Raw genomic sequence first — 12,570 nt, 5'->3', positions numbered from 1 at the left:
AATTACTTGCAGGATTCAAATATAATGCAATAAAAATAAATAAATAAATGACACAGAAAAAATAAAATAAAAGGACTTTTTAAAAATAACCATAATATCACTAGAACATCTGAAAACGTCATAGTGTCCATCTAATGCAGTGCATACACGTCCCTGATTGCCTCATAACTTCTCCACTTCCTTTTACACTTCTTTCTCTTCCTCTTCTTCCTCTTCCTGCTTCTCCTCTTCCTTTTTTTAATTACTTGCAGGATTCAAATATAATGCAATTAGTTGATATGTCTCTTAAGTCTGTTTTAGTCTACCCATTTTATTTTCATCTTTTTATTTCTTTATTGAAGAAGTCGGGCTATTTGCCATACAGTTTCCCACAGTCTGGAGTTTTCAGATAGCATCCTTGTGGTTCCTCTCTCCACAGTATTTTTGTAAAATGGTGGTTACATCTAGAGCCTTGATTAGATTCAGATTTTTTTTTTAAATACTACTTTATAGAGTTTTGTTTTGTTTTGTCTTATCTTGTCTTCATGAGACATCTAATGTTCTGTTGTCTCTCTTTTTCCAAAATTAACAGCCATTAATAATCATGACCTGGGTCCATTATTTCATCGGGGGTTGCAAAGTGGTGATATTCTAATTCTATCCATTCCTCTGTCATTTACTACCTGGAAGAATTCTATAAAGAGAAACTTCCTCTCACTCACTAGTTGGTTACACTAAGGTGTAACAGGGCTTGATTCTTTCTCTTACTTAGCAGTTTACCAAATAATGAGTTGGTTCCCTAGCATCCTTCCAAGAAAATAAATAAGGTTTTTCTTTTAAGTATAATTATGTACTTATAGATTTAAATATACTTGATGAGTTTCAATCAATTGCAGTTATTATTCTCATGGATGCTCAGTTGTCTCATCATTGGCCAATGGGAGCCTTTAATTAGTGCACAAGTTCTTTTGACATGATTCTAGTAGTCTTTGAGAGCTTCCTTGCTTTCTGGTATGACAAGATTTTCAGAATTATCTTGTACATGCCCTGTTTCTGACCTGGAATCTTTCATTTCCCCCAAAGAGCCCTGGTTCCTTTTAGTGCAAAATGTTACTTAAAGACCACAATCTGGAGACTAGAGGTGTTATTGCTACGGAGTTGGTTAGTTTCTTGTCCTTTTCAGTGGATAGAGCCAGGAGATACATTTTTTTAAAGATAAAATGCATCAAGAATTATTACTGATACGTTCAACTGAAATTCAGGGCTATGGGGATTTTACTAATCATCATTGATCTTCCATCTGTTTTTGTTTGTTTGTTTCTCCCACACCAAAAAACTCCAAGAACATCAATATCATTACTTATTTGCTTTATTAGTGTATATCCCACTAGGGATATATGTAGAGTCAATTACTAGATTTTAAATTACTTGAAATAGTTTCTCTCTATGTGTTTATGACACCAACTCAATAGATAGGTTCATTTGTTTCATTTTGCTTTTAATTTGGAGGGGATTACTTATTTATTTACTTGACTTTATTTTGTTATTATATAAAGTATTTACATGGTTTTAAAGTCAAATCAATAAAATAAGTTATACTCAGTGATGTCTACTTTCTACCCTGTCCTCTCCACTTTGCTTCCTCCCTTCTGCAATAGATGATCATTTTTAAGAACTTTTTTTTTTTTTTTTTGAGACGGAGTCTTGCTCTGTCACCTGGGGCTAGAGTGCCGTGGTATCAGCCTAGCTCACAGAAACTTCAAACTCCTGGGTTCAAGTGATCCTCCTGCCTCAGCTGGGGGACTACAGGTGCACATCACCACGCCCAGCTAATTTTTCTATTTTTAGTAGAGACGGGGGTCTCACTCTTGCTCAGGCTGGTTTCGAACTCCTGAGCTCAAACAATCCGCCTGCCTCAGCCTCCCAGAGAGCTAGGATTACAGGCGTGAGCCACCACGCCCGGCCAGGGGGCTGCCTTCTTTTGACCCAAGCCCAGGCCCCTCCATTCTGGCCAGCCACACAGAGCTGTGGCCTGTCCGGCAAAGCCACTGCCACTTCTTGCCTTCCCAATTTTTTGCTCAATTCTTTCCTGTCCCAGGCTGTAGCATCCCTCCAGAAGCTACTTCCAGGCCTCTGCGGCATCCCGAGGAAGCTTCTTTTCAAGCTTGGAAAGGGCTCTCTCTCTCCATTCTCAGGGCCCTGCGGCTTACGTTGAGAGCTCCACCCTCTTCCTCTGCACCGTCTTTGAGGCTTTATTAAAGTGTGACATCATCACCACACTCTACCATCATGTCATTGCATCACTGTGTCAGGACATCACTACTGAGTGAACATGATCACACTGTCAGGTTGTCACTTCGTTGCTGGGTTGTGTGCCTCCTTACAGTGATGTCAGCACGTGGTATCACTGATTACATGGTTACTTCATCACAGCCCAGAATTGTTAACCCACAGTGCACTGACCCACCATTTCCTGGTCAATGTTAGTAAATTTCCATATGGTCATCCTGTTTCTGGGTTACATCTTTACGGCCCTACACTATCACTTGCATCTTTTCTTTTCTTTCGGTGTGATCATAACTCACTTTAACCTTGAACTCCTGAGTTCAAGTGATCCTCCCTCCTCAGCCTCCCGAAGTGCTAGGATTATAGGTGTGAGCCACCACTCCCAGCCTTCACTTGTATCTTTATGGTGACACATCTTTACTGCATTATGGTATTATGGGATTATTTTGGTTCAGTATTATACTGTTATTTTGTTGCAGAATAACATTGGCCCATCCAAACCGAAATTTGGAGGCTGGGAGAGTGGAGCAGGAGGTATATCTCCCAGTCCTACATCCCAAGGCCAATTCAGTCCCCTAAGCTACTTCTCTGTAATTATGTCTGTTGGATGTCATGCCCAAGCGTGGCCAACTCAGGCACACACACTCACTCACTATACAAAGGTGTGCCTGTCATTTCTAGTGCTAAGTCAGCCTCTTTTCTTGCGTCTGCTGATGGCCCCATCAGCTGCAGCTACAGTACACAACCCTTGGAGGCAGTCATCCTCGCCATGTCTCTCTCCCTCACCTTCCTATCCAACTGGCAGCCAAGCGCAGATATGCTACTGCAGTGAGGCTCCCCACCCCGGTCTTCTTGGGCCAGACACTTGGAGATAGAGGCCACCCAGCTTACCTCATCCCCCTCCATCTCTGTCTGCCTTTCTCATGATGATACTGGCCTCCTAATGGTCTCCCTGCCTCAAACTTCCCCTTCAACCACCCTGTCTGGTATCTAGAATTAACTTTGCAAATAAAACTTTGCATCTGACCGTCCTTAGAAGCAGTCAATGACCCCCTATTAAGGACAGAAAAAAGGCCAAACAGGCTGGCATTCATTGCCCTTTGGAAACTGGTCTCCTTCTCCCTCTCCCTCACCTCCCTCATCCAGTCAGTATCTAAGCCCTGTCAGTTCAACCCCTGGTAAATATATCAAAATCAGTTCTGGAAAACTCCCTTTCCAACTGTTTTCCTCCCTCCTCCCTTGAACAGCGCTGTGCTTCAGCCGGCCCTTGTCTCTGCACAGAGCTTGCTTCTTTTAGACCCTGGGCTTTGCTCTTCTAGCATGTCCTCTCAGCCATTCTCTCCACCATTCTAAGCCCCAGCTCTCAGCAGCCTCTCCCTCATCCGAGCCCACCCAGCACAGCTGGTCTGGGTCAGTTCGATGGGCTCACAAGTTGACTGAGTGTTCTCTGAAAGTTGCTCATCTCTCCAGCCACCCCAGCCTGTCGCAGGCTGCCAGGAGAGTTCTGACACTGGGAAGCTTGGCCCCAGAGTCAGGCTAAGGGTAGGGCTAAAACAGGGCTAGTTATTTCTTCATTCAACAAATATTTTCTGGTATCCATTAAGTACCAGGCCTTGAGAATAAAGTCAGGAACTCCATTCTCATGAAACCTAACATTTTGGTGGAAAGACAGACAATGCACAAGAACTTACCAGAGTGACATGTTGACGAGTGAGGAAGTTTGGGGAGCTGTGTATCAAGGGGTCAGGGAAGACTTCCTGGAGGGAGTGATATTTAGTCTGAGATCTGAAGGAGTTCTTCAAGTGAATGGCGGGGGTTGCAGGGTGGAAGGAGTACTCCACGCTGAGAGAAGGACAGCGTGTGCAAAGGCCAGGGGGAAAGGCAGGAGGGCTGGAGCAGAGAGAGCAGAAGAAGCATGCTGGAGGGGAGGCCAGGCTGGGGGTAGAGGCTGGAGTTTTGTGGCTTTTGAGCCAAGTCATGAGTTTGGACTTGATCTCTTGCAGGTCCACGGTGGTCACCCAAAGAACATTAAGCTGGAAGTTACTGTGTGCTGGGGGATGGCATGGCAGGATGTTACTTGTATTTTTAAAGATAACATCTGGTACTAGCAAGAGCCTAAATCAGGAGCACAGGCAGAGCTGATGATGGCTCAGCCTTGAGTGGTGGCAGAGAGCTAGAAGCAAATGGACCAGACTTGACATGTTCATGGAAAGTTGAACTGTTGGGACTTGGATTCTGATTGGATGAGAGGGATGAGGGAGAGGGAGGGGTCGGGGATGATGGCGGGATCCTGGCTTGAGCAGCCAAGTGGACAATGGCGCCATTTACACAGGTTCGGATCAAAGAATGGGACAATCCTGCCTGGGTTCTGCACAAATAGTCACCCAGGGTGGTGGAAGGGAATGACAGAGAAGTGCAGGGAGTTCTGGGGCCCAGCCTAGTCAAGGGCATGAAGAGGTCTTCCTGGGTTGGCTAGCTGATGGCAAGGCCGTGACTAAATATGGCTGAGGGTCCAAGATATGAGATTGGGCCTAGGACTGGGATCTGGGGGACCTGGAGGTCAGGGGAGCAGGAGGCCTGCAGACATGGAAGTGGACTCAGGGTGGTCCAGGGCCTGGGTGACTCCAGACTTGGTTGGTGACAGACGGCTAGGCTGGGCTGGGCTGCCCTCTCCTCCTCTGATAATTAATCCCGCACGGGGGCCGCTGGCGATGACAGGGCTGTCTAGCGTGCACTTAAGCATTAAATGACCAATTTCTGTCAGACTAACTTCCCCAGCCTCCCTATCCCCTCCCCTGCCGCCCACCCCCGCCTGTACCCCTCCCTCCGCTCCCTGCACTCTGAGTTTTTCAGCAACTGATGGCTCCTGGTTCATTTCTGTGGAATTAATTGGTCCCTGAATGAATTCTGTTGACAGGGCAATTTATCATGTGTTTGGGCTGACAGTGCGGGTGTCGGGGGGTAGGGGGTGGGGAGATGGACGGCGGGGTGCGAGATGAAGGGGAGGAGGGGGTCTGGGTTGGGGTGAATATTGACCATAGATGGGGGCCTGAGAGGCACCAGCCCAAGGGCTTGGGGTACCATAGAACACCCCAATCATGGGTTCATCCTTGGCTAGACATACTAATCCCACAAGTTTGAGAGAAAACCCCAAATTGGAGAGGACCCCCTAAACTTTGTCTGGCCTCTCCCCAACGCTTCAATCATCCCAAATGGGGGTATCCTCATTGGGGAAACTCAGCACCACCCTACAGTAACCCTCTGAAGGCTGGAATGGGGCCTGGGGCTCCAGGAGAGAATGAGGGAATGTGTGTGCATGTGCACGTGTGGCAAGAACGCTCATGCACTCAAGGAGTGAAGAACTGATTAGTCTGGGGGGTAAAGGAGCTGGTCCCCAGGGAGCTGGGCGCTCAGCCGGCCGGGCTAACAGGGGCCTAAGGGGCTGGCTAATTAGGGTACTGGAATGGTTTCGGCCAGCAGGGGTGTTGGGAGGAGGCTGGAATCATGGTTGGTCCCAAATAGCTGCTTCCTTTGTTTCCCTCCCCTAGTGCCCTACCCTGCACCCTCACAGGTCACCTCAGACCACCGTTCATCTGCCTCAATGCTTACAGCCCCCACGCCAGAGCCCTCTGCACAGACAGCAGGAAGAGAGAGAGGAACAGGCAGTACTAACTCCCAGATGGGGCAGATGGTAACAGACAAATCCATGTCTCCTCCTTCTCTAGTTTAAAAAGCTCCCCCTCGTTCCCTTCCCCATCTGAATGCATCCACCCCACCTTCACAGAGGGTACATGAACTTCTGGCCACAGAGATTGCCCGAGCACCTACAGTATACAACTACGGAAGCCTAGAGTGTCCAAGTGGGAAGGAGCCCTAGAGGCTATCTAGTTCTATATACAAGGACACCGGGCCACACAGAGAGGGTAGGGCTTGTTGAAGGTCATGTAGTGTCCTTATCAGCCAACTTCTGGGTCCCTTCTGCCCTTGGCTTGGAGGTGCCTCCATTCACACATGCTTTTTGTTCTGCCTCTAGGTTGCCTGTGGGGGCCGGGGATTCCTTGGGGGGTGGGTGTGGCTCTTCCACATAAGGCAGCGGAGGCCACACCTGGGCACTTGGCGATGGACAGTCACAAAGATCAGACCCTGCGAATGGGCCCAAGGTGCTGCTGGGATTCAGTCAACTGGGGAGGCTGCATGGAGGAGGGAGATGTGGATCGGGTTCAGGAGGGGAGGACAGCATCATCTTGAGGGTCCTGGCTGCTGTGTCCTGAGGATGGAGCCAGGGCAGGGGAGCCTAGGATCCACACCCAGCATGAACTCCCCCTGCTACTGGCCAGCGGTGTGCGCCTTCTGCTCTCACAACTGCCTTCAGAATCCTGGGAGAGATTCTTCCAAAATTGTCTACCCTCCTCAAGGCTGGACCCAGCCCTGCTCCCCTCGACTCTCAGCAGACAGCAGCTATGGCTCCTGTAATCTCTTGCAGCAACCCTAGCAGCCCCTATCCCCTCAAGACCTTCCTCTCCCCAGAAGAATTGTCTGCTTCCTCCACACCCTGCTCCGCAACCCTCCACCCCATTCCTTCAGGCCTCTTTCCACAAGCCCTTCATGTCTTCCACGAACAGCCTTCCATTCCCCTTCGTCCCCTTCGTCCCCTGTGACCCTCTGCCTCAGCTAGCAGGCTGGGTCACAGAGCCCTTGGCCTGAAAGAACCTTCTCTCGAGCTCCCCAACCACACAATCTCCGGGCCCCTCTCCTGTTCCCCTCCCTTCCAAATCTTTCAAAGGACTCCCACACTCCTCCACTTCTGCTTCCTTAGGTTGTAGCCACACCCCCACCTCCAGCAGCCCTCCCTCCGCCTGCAGAAAGCACCAGGTATCCCCTAGTCACCAAATCCAATGGCCTTTCCCACAGGTGTAGAACAAAAAAAAAGACTCAAATTTGTTTTATTCATGAAAAAATGTATCAAGGACCTGGTTTTAAATTGAAATTTTATTTTTCAATAAAGCCAAAATTAGATTTTTAAAAAAGTATTCTACAATACAGAAATCTCACCCTTGCCCTGTCCCCATCCACACTGCTCCCTGCCCAGAGACAACCATTTTTGTTAGACAGTTGTTTATCTTTCTGTTTATGTATATACAAGCAAATGTGATAAAAAAGATTTTTTTCTCTTTCTCACACAATGTGCCCCTCTGTTCTGAACTTTTCTTTTCTTTTTTGCTTAAAAATATAACCTTGTTATGTTTCCATGTCAGTTTCCTTCTGGAGCTAACCTGATCATTAGTGTAGAACCTCATTGTCTCTTGCCTTGGACGGTTCCCCCTGCACCCACTGTCTCTCTTTGTACCCCACTTCTCACATTATGGACAGAACACTCTTCCAAAAATGCAGACTTATTAAGCCCTTCTCTCTTGCTCAAAAATTTTCCATAGCTCTCACTCTCTGGAGGAAAAAAAAATCCACAGCCACTGGATCCAAACAGGGCATTCACGTCCTCCAGAACTGTTTGTCAGAACATTTTGGGTTGCAAATGACAGACCCCAACACATTTGCTTAAGCCACAGAAAGGAGAAGGTATTGGTTTATGGCCCTGGAAATCCAAAAGTAGGTCTTGCTTCAGGCTGAGCTGGTTCCAGAGGCTCACATGACAGCACCGGGGCTCTCTCTCTACCACTCGGCTCTGCTGGTCTCTGCTTGACTCTGTGCGTGGCTTCATGCTCCACGCAGTGGAGGGGAGTCCTTAGGGGTCCTAAGCCCTCATCATTGCAGCTCACGGTCCAAAAGAAGAGACTCTGACTCTTCCAGTATTCAGCAACAGCCCATCTACAATAACAATGAGAGAGAACCCCCATTGTTTCTAACTTGAGGTCTATGTGTAGTAGCCAGGGACACGGGGTTCTCATTGGCCAGATGGGAGTCACAGGCCCAAATCTGTGGTCAGGAGCTGATGGGACACTCTGATTGACAGAACTACCTAGGGTGGTGGAGGGGAAGTTTTCCAATGGAAGGAGGGATGCACCCTGGGTGCCCCCCATGGGGACTGGGGTAGGTGCTTTGCATTGTAAGGACCAGAGAGTCACCCCAGGGTCCAGGTCATGTGGGAATTATTTGAGGAGTTCAGCGCTTGTGAGTCTCAAACCTCTGGGCTAATGAGCAGAAACATGTGCCCTCCTCATTAGCAACTCGGCTACTCTCTCTGAGAGTCACTCTCCCCCATATGTGACCGAGGGCTCCTGCCATCTCCCTCCCTCCACTCTGTGATCTCTCCCCTGGCTCAAGCCCCCTGCTTACTTGTGGTTTCTTCTTCCTCATCACTGCATTTGTTTATTTGTTGAACATGTCCTGCGTGCCAAGCACCGTCCCAGGCATCAGGGAAACAGCAGTGAAGAGAGGGGACAGAACTCTACCCTCATGGAGCTCACATGCTAATGGGAGAGGAGGGGACATACACAAATAAAACATGTCATCTGCCAGGTGGTGGCAAATAGTTTGGAGAAGCAGGGAAAGGAACAGAGAGTGATGGGAGGGGTGTGCTACTTGATTTAAGGTGGTCAGGGAAGGCCTCTCTGTCAAGGTAATGTCGGAGTAGAGACCTTAAGGAAGTGAGGGAGGGAGCCAGTCATGGGGGTGGTGGGGCAGAGTCCACAGACAAAAGGCACATCAGGTGCAAATGTTTCTGCAAGAAGCACATCCCAGAGGCCATCGGGCTCAGAGAGCACAGTGAGCTGCAGGAAGCAATGGGAGGAGATTTAAGGTAGTTGTAGGGATGGGGGTAGGGTGAACAGCCGAACATGTAGAGCCTGATAGGTCAGTTTTAGAATTTTGACTTTGACTCTGAGAGATGGGGAGCCACTGGAGGATTCTGAGCGGAGCAGGGACATGGATTGCTGTACATTTTGGAGGATCACTCTGGCTGCTGGAGGGAGGCAAAGATAGAAGCAGAAAGACCAATTAGAACTTTTTTTTTTTTTGCAAGTTCAGGTGAAGGATCATGGGGGTTTGGGCCAGGATGGTACAGTATGGGGAGCCGGAAGTGATCATATTCTGGATCTATTTTAAAGGTAAAACCATCTGGTTTAGCTGACGGATCCGATGTGGGATGCAAAAGGCAAGAGGGAAGATCTGGGTTTGGGGCTTGAGTCACTGGTAGAATGGAGCGACCTTCACTGCAATGAGGAAGACTAGGGAATCCCTCAGGGTCTCCATCGGGCTTTGCAGCTCATGCTTAGTGGCCTAGTTCTCTCTATACTTCCTAGTTTTGTTTCCTGAGAGAGGAGGATTGATTGGTTCAGCATGGACTGTGCATCAGTCCAATTCTGTACTAGTGACAAAGTCACTGGCACAGATATGTTGTCTGTATGGGCAGAAGGTGGCTGTGGCTGGGGTGGCTTCCTTAAAGGAGCTGTGTGTGTGTGAGAGACAGGTACCATTTTTGACATTTCCACTGTAGTGTCCTTGTTATCAACTACTGTTAAGCTTAATCTCCTGCTACCTCCTCCTGCTCCCTATCTCTCCCCAGGTACCTGATACTCCAGCCACATTTTATCTGGTATTTTTCCATGCCTTCATGTGTTCCCTCAACCAGGGACACATTTTCTTATCTGTTTCTAACTGTCATACTTGGTGTACCTCAGCTGGGAACTCTGTAGGGGTGGGTGGGGACATTACTAGCAGAGTCAAATGAGTTTTGGGGAAAACAAGCCGAAGCTGGAGAACAGGCCCTCTTGTGCTTGGGGTGGGTAGATAGGACTGCAGTGAGAACAGGCAGCTGGCCAAGGACTAGAGAGCATGTTTTGGAACCCTTGGGCTGATTCCAAGATGAAATCAGCACCCCAGGAGGGACAGAGCAGGAAAGTTTCTGGGCAGAAATGGTAAACAATGGGGTCCTTGCTGTCCAACTCGGTATGAGGGAGACCAGAAACAGAAGATAAGAGGTCCTGGTGGGACCCATGTCAGAGGCCCTGGCTCCCAATTTGACGGATTGGGCAGAGCAGAGCTCCCTGTCTGGGGGGACCTGGAGGCAAAGCCAGGCACTGGGGACCAGGTACCTGCTATATACGATGAGGGCAGTGAACCCAGTGCCTTGGCAACTTCCAGAAACTCACATGCTGGGCATTAGGCAAGAGTCAGGAGTTCTGGGTTTTCGGGGGTTCTAAGCAGGATTTCCAAAATAGGGCGCATACCTTCCAGGGGATGCAAGATAATCAATTTGGTTGTGAGAAGAAAACATTAGAAATTCTATTGCTATGTATTCCCATCTCATCCTTTTTCTAATACATGTTTTATAAGATTTATGTCAATCCATTAGTATATTTGTGGAATTTGTAAATAAGTAAATATATTGGGAGTACGAGTTCAGAATTCTTTTGACCAATAGGGTGCATGACCAAAGAAATTTGAAGACCACTCTTCCAGGAGACTGGTGGTCAGATGGGGTGGCATCCGGCAAGGGACTGCCATTTGTTGAATTGTGGAATAAAGAGGAGACACAGGAGGGAAGGAAATGGACTTGAGGGGGGCGGGGGTGTGTGTTTGCTGATTTGTTGGGGGTTTTGCAGTTGTCATGATATGGGCAAATTGGCTTGGGGAGAGAAAGGTCTCTGGGATCCTGGTAGGGAGGAGGTGCCTCGGAGACACTGCCACAGCCAAGGGAGAAGGTCATTCCTTAGTCTGCCCCAAGGCCCTGCTTGTACACCATCTCCCCACCCCCCACCCCCGAAGCTATTCCTGGTAGCTCAGAGTTTCAGGGGCCTTTCAAGTGGGAGAAGGCTGAGATGGAAGCTGAGCTGGGAAGGTTTCTCCGGAGTGTAGAAGGAAAGTCTCCCAGGGAGAGACTGGGTGGACGCTGGGGCCTTTGTGTTGGCCAGAGTGTGTGAAGGCTAAAACTGGGAGGTTGCTGAAGGGATGGAGAGGGGACCTCCCAAGTATCTCTGATGCAGCAGGACAATCCTGGACGGTCACCACATCCCTCCCCCAAAACAGGAACAGAGACACGGGGACAGACACACAGATCCTACACTGGACACCCGGACACAAGAACAAGGATGTCTAAGAAGACAAACAGTTCTACTATCTCACCCCAAAACATACCCATGGACATACAGACCCATGCAGACGAACAGAAATCTGCTCACATGCAGGAAGCCAACCACCGACCAGCCCACCAACACAGGCGTCTGTGCGCCCTTTCTGGGACAAACCCAGACCACAGTACAAGGCACACTAGTCCCAGCAGCTGATTGCCAAGGCCCGGACTTGACACATGGGGCGCGCCAGGTCCCAGGAGCCCGCTCCCTGGGTTTCCGCTGGGCTGGGACCAGAAGTAAATGCAGATGGAGGAAATTTGCGGCAAGCGTCTGTGGTCTCCGCGGTTTCATTGCAGACTCTGGGGATAAAATTGCTGCTGCGCCGACGCGAAACTGCGCCGGATGGGGAGCACAGGGAGGAGATAGGACAGCCGACACCCCCCTCCCGCACGCACGTGGAGAGGGGCTTGGAGGTCCAGGTCTGAGAGTCTGCTGCACACTAAATCTGGGTGCAGGTGGAGTGGCAGGACAGCAGAGTCGGCCTGATATAGATGTGTTATTGAGTTATTCTGAAGTTTTGGAACGTGAGAACTCGCCCCAAGGGTGGGAGTGCCGTGTTGGAAAGTGGCTACTGCTGGGCAGGCTGGTCGCGGCCTTCGCCGAGATGTTCTCAAAGCGGTTGGAGGGAGTCGCAATGGGAGTGTAGTTGGGAGGATCACTGAGGGGGTTACTGGGGATAACCAGTGTGAAGGGAGGCCCGCCCCAGAGACAGGGAGAGACAAACCTGGAGCCATGGGGAGTGACATACAAAATTTTATTATTTATTATTATTATTAATTATTATTATTTATTTATTATGTGCACAAAAAAAAAAAAGAAAAAGAAAAAGAATCAAAACGAACCGAGGCGCTGAAAGCGGCCGAGGAGACCAGAACCGTCGGGGGACCTTTCGAAGGTTAGGCCTGGGCCGGGGTCCACGCCTCTGCCCGGTGGCCCCACAGGACTGGGATGGGCCGGGCCTCGGAGTTTGGCCCTCGGCGTCCTGGCCGCCCCGCTTGGGCCACTGGAGCCTGGCTGGGCGCCGGTAGTTCCCTTATTCTCTTTTCTCGTTTTCCTTTTCAAATAAAAAGGCTCGAAGGGGCGAGAGATCTGGGCGAGGACTCCAAGCCTTTTCGGATTTGTTCAAGGATTTTTATTTATTTATTTTCACTTTTATTGACTTTGTTTCTGTTATTTCGAGTCGTCACGATCCACGGGTGAGGAGACATGCAGGGCGCAT

Source organism: Propithecus coquereli, unplaced genomic scaffold, assembly GCF_000956105.1.
Source record: "Propithecus coquereli isolate 6110/MARCELLA unplaced genomic scaffold, Pcoq_1.0 Scaffold73, whole genome shotgun sequence".
NCBI lineage: Eukaryota > Metazoa > Chordata > Mammalia > Primates > Indriidae > Propithecus > Propithecus coquereli.
The sequence above is the reverse complement of the archived record's forward strand: the minus strand, read 5'-3'. Positions refer to the sequence as shown.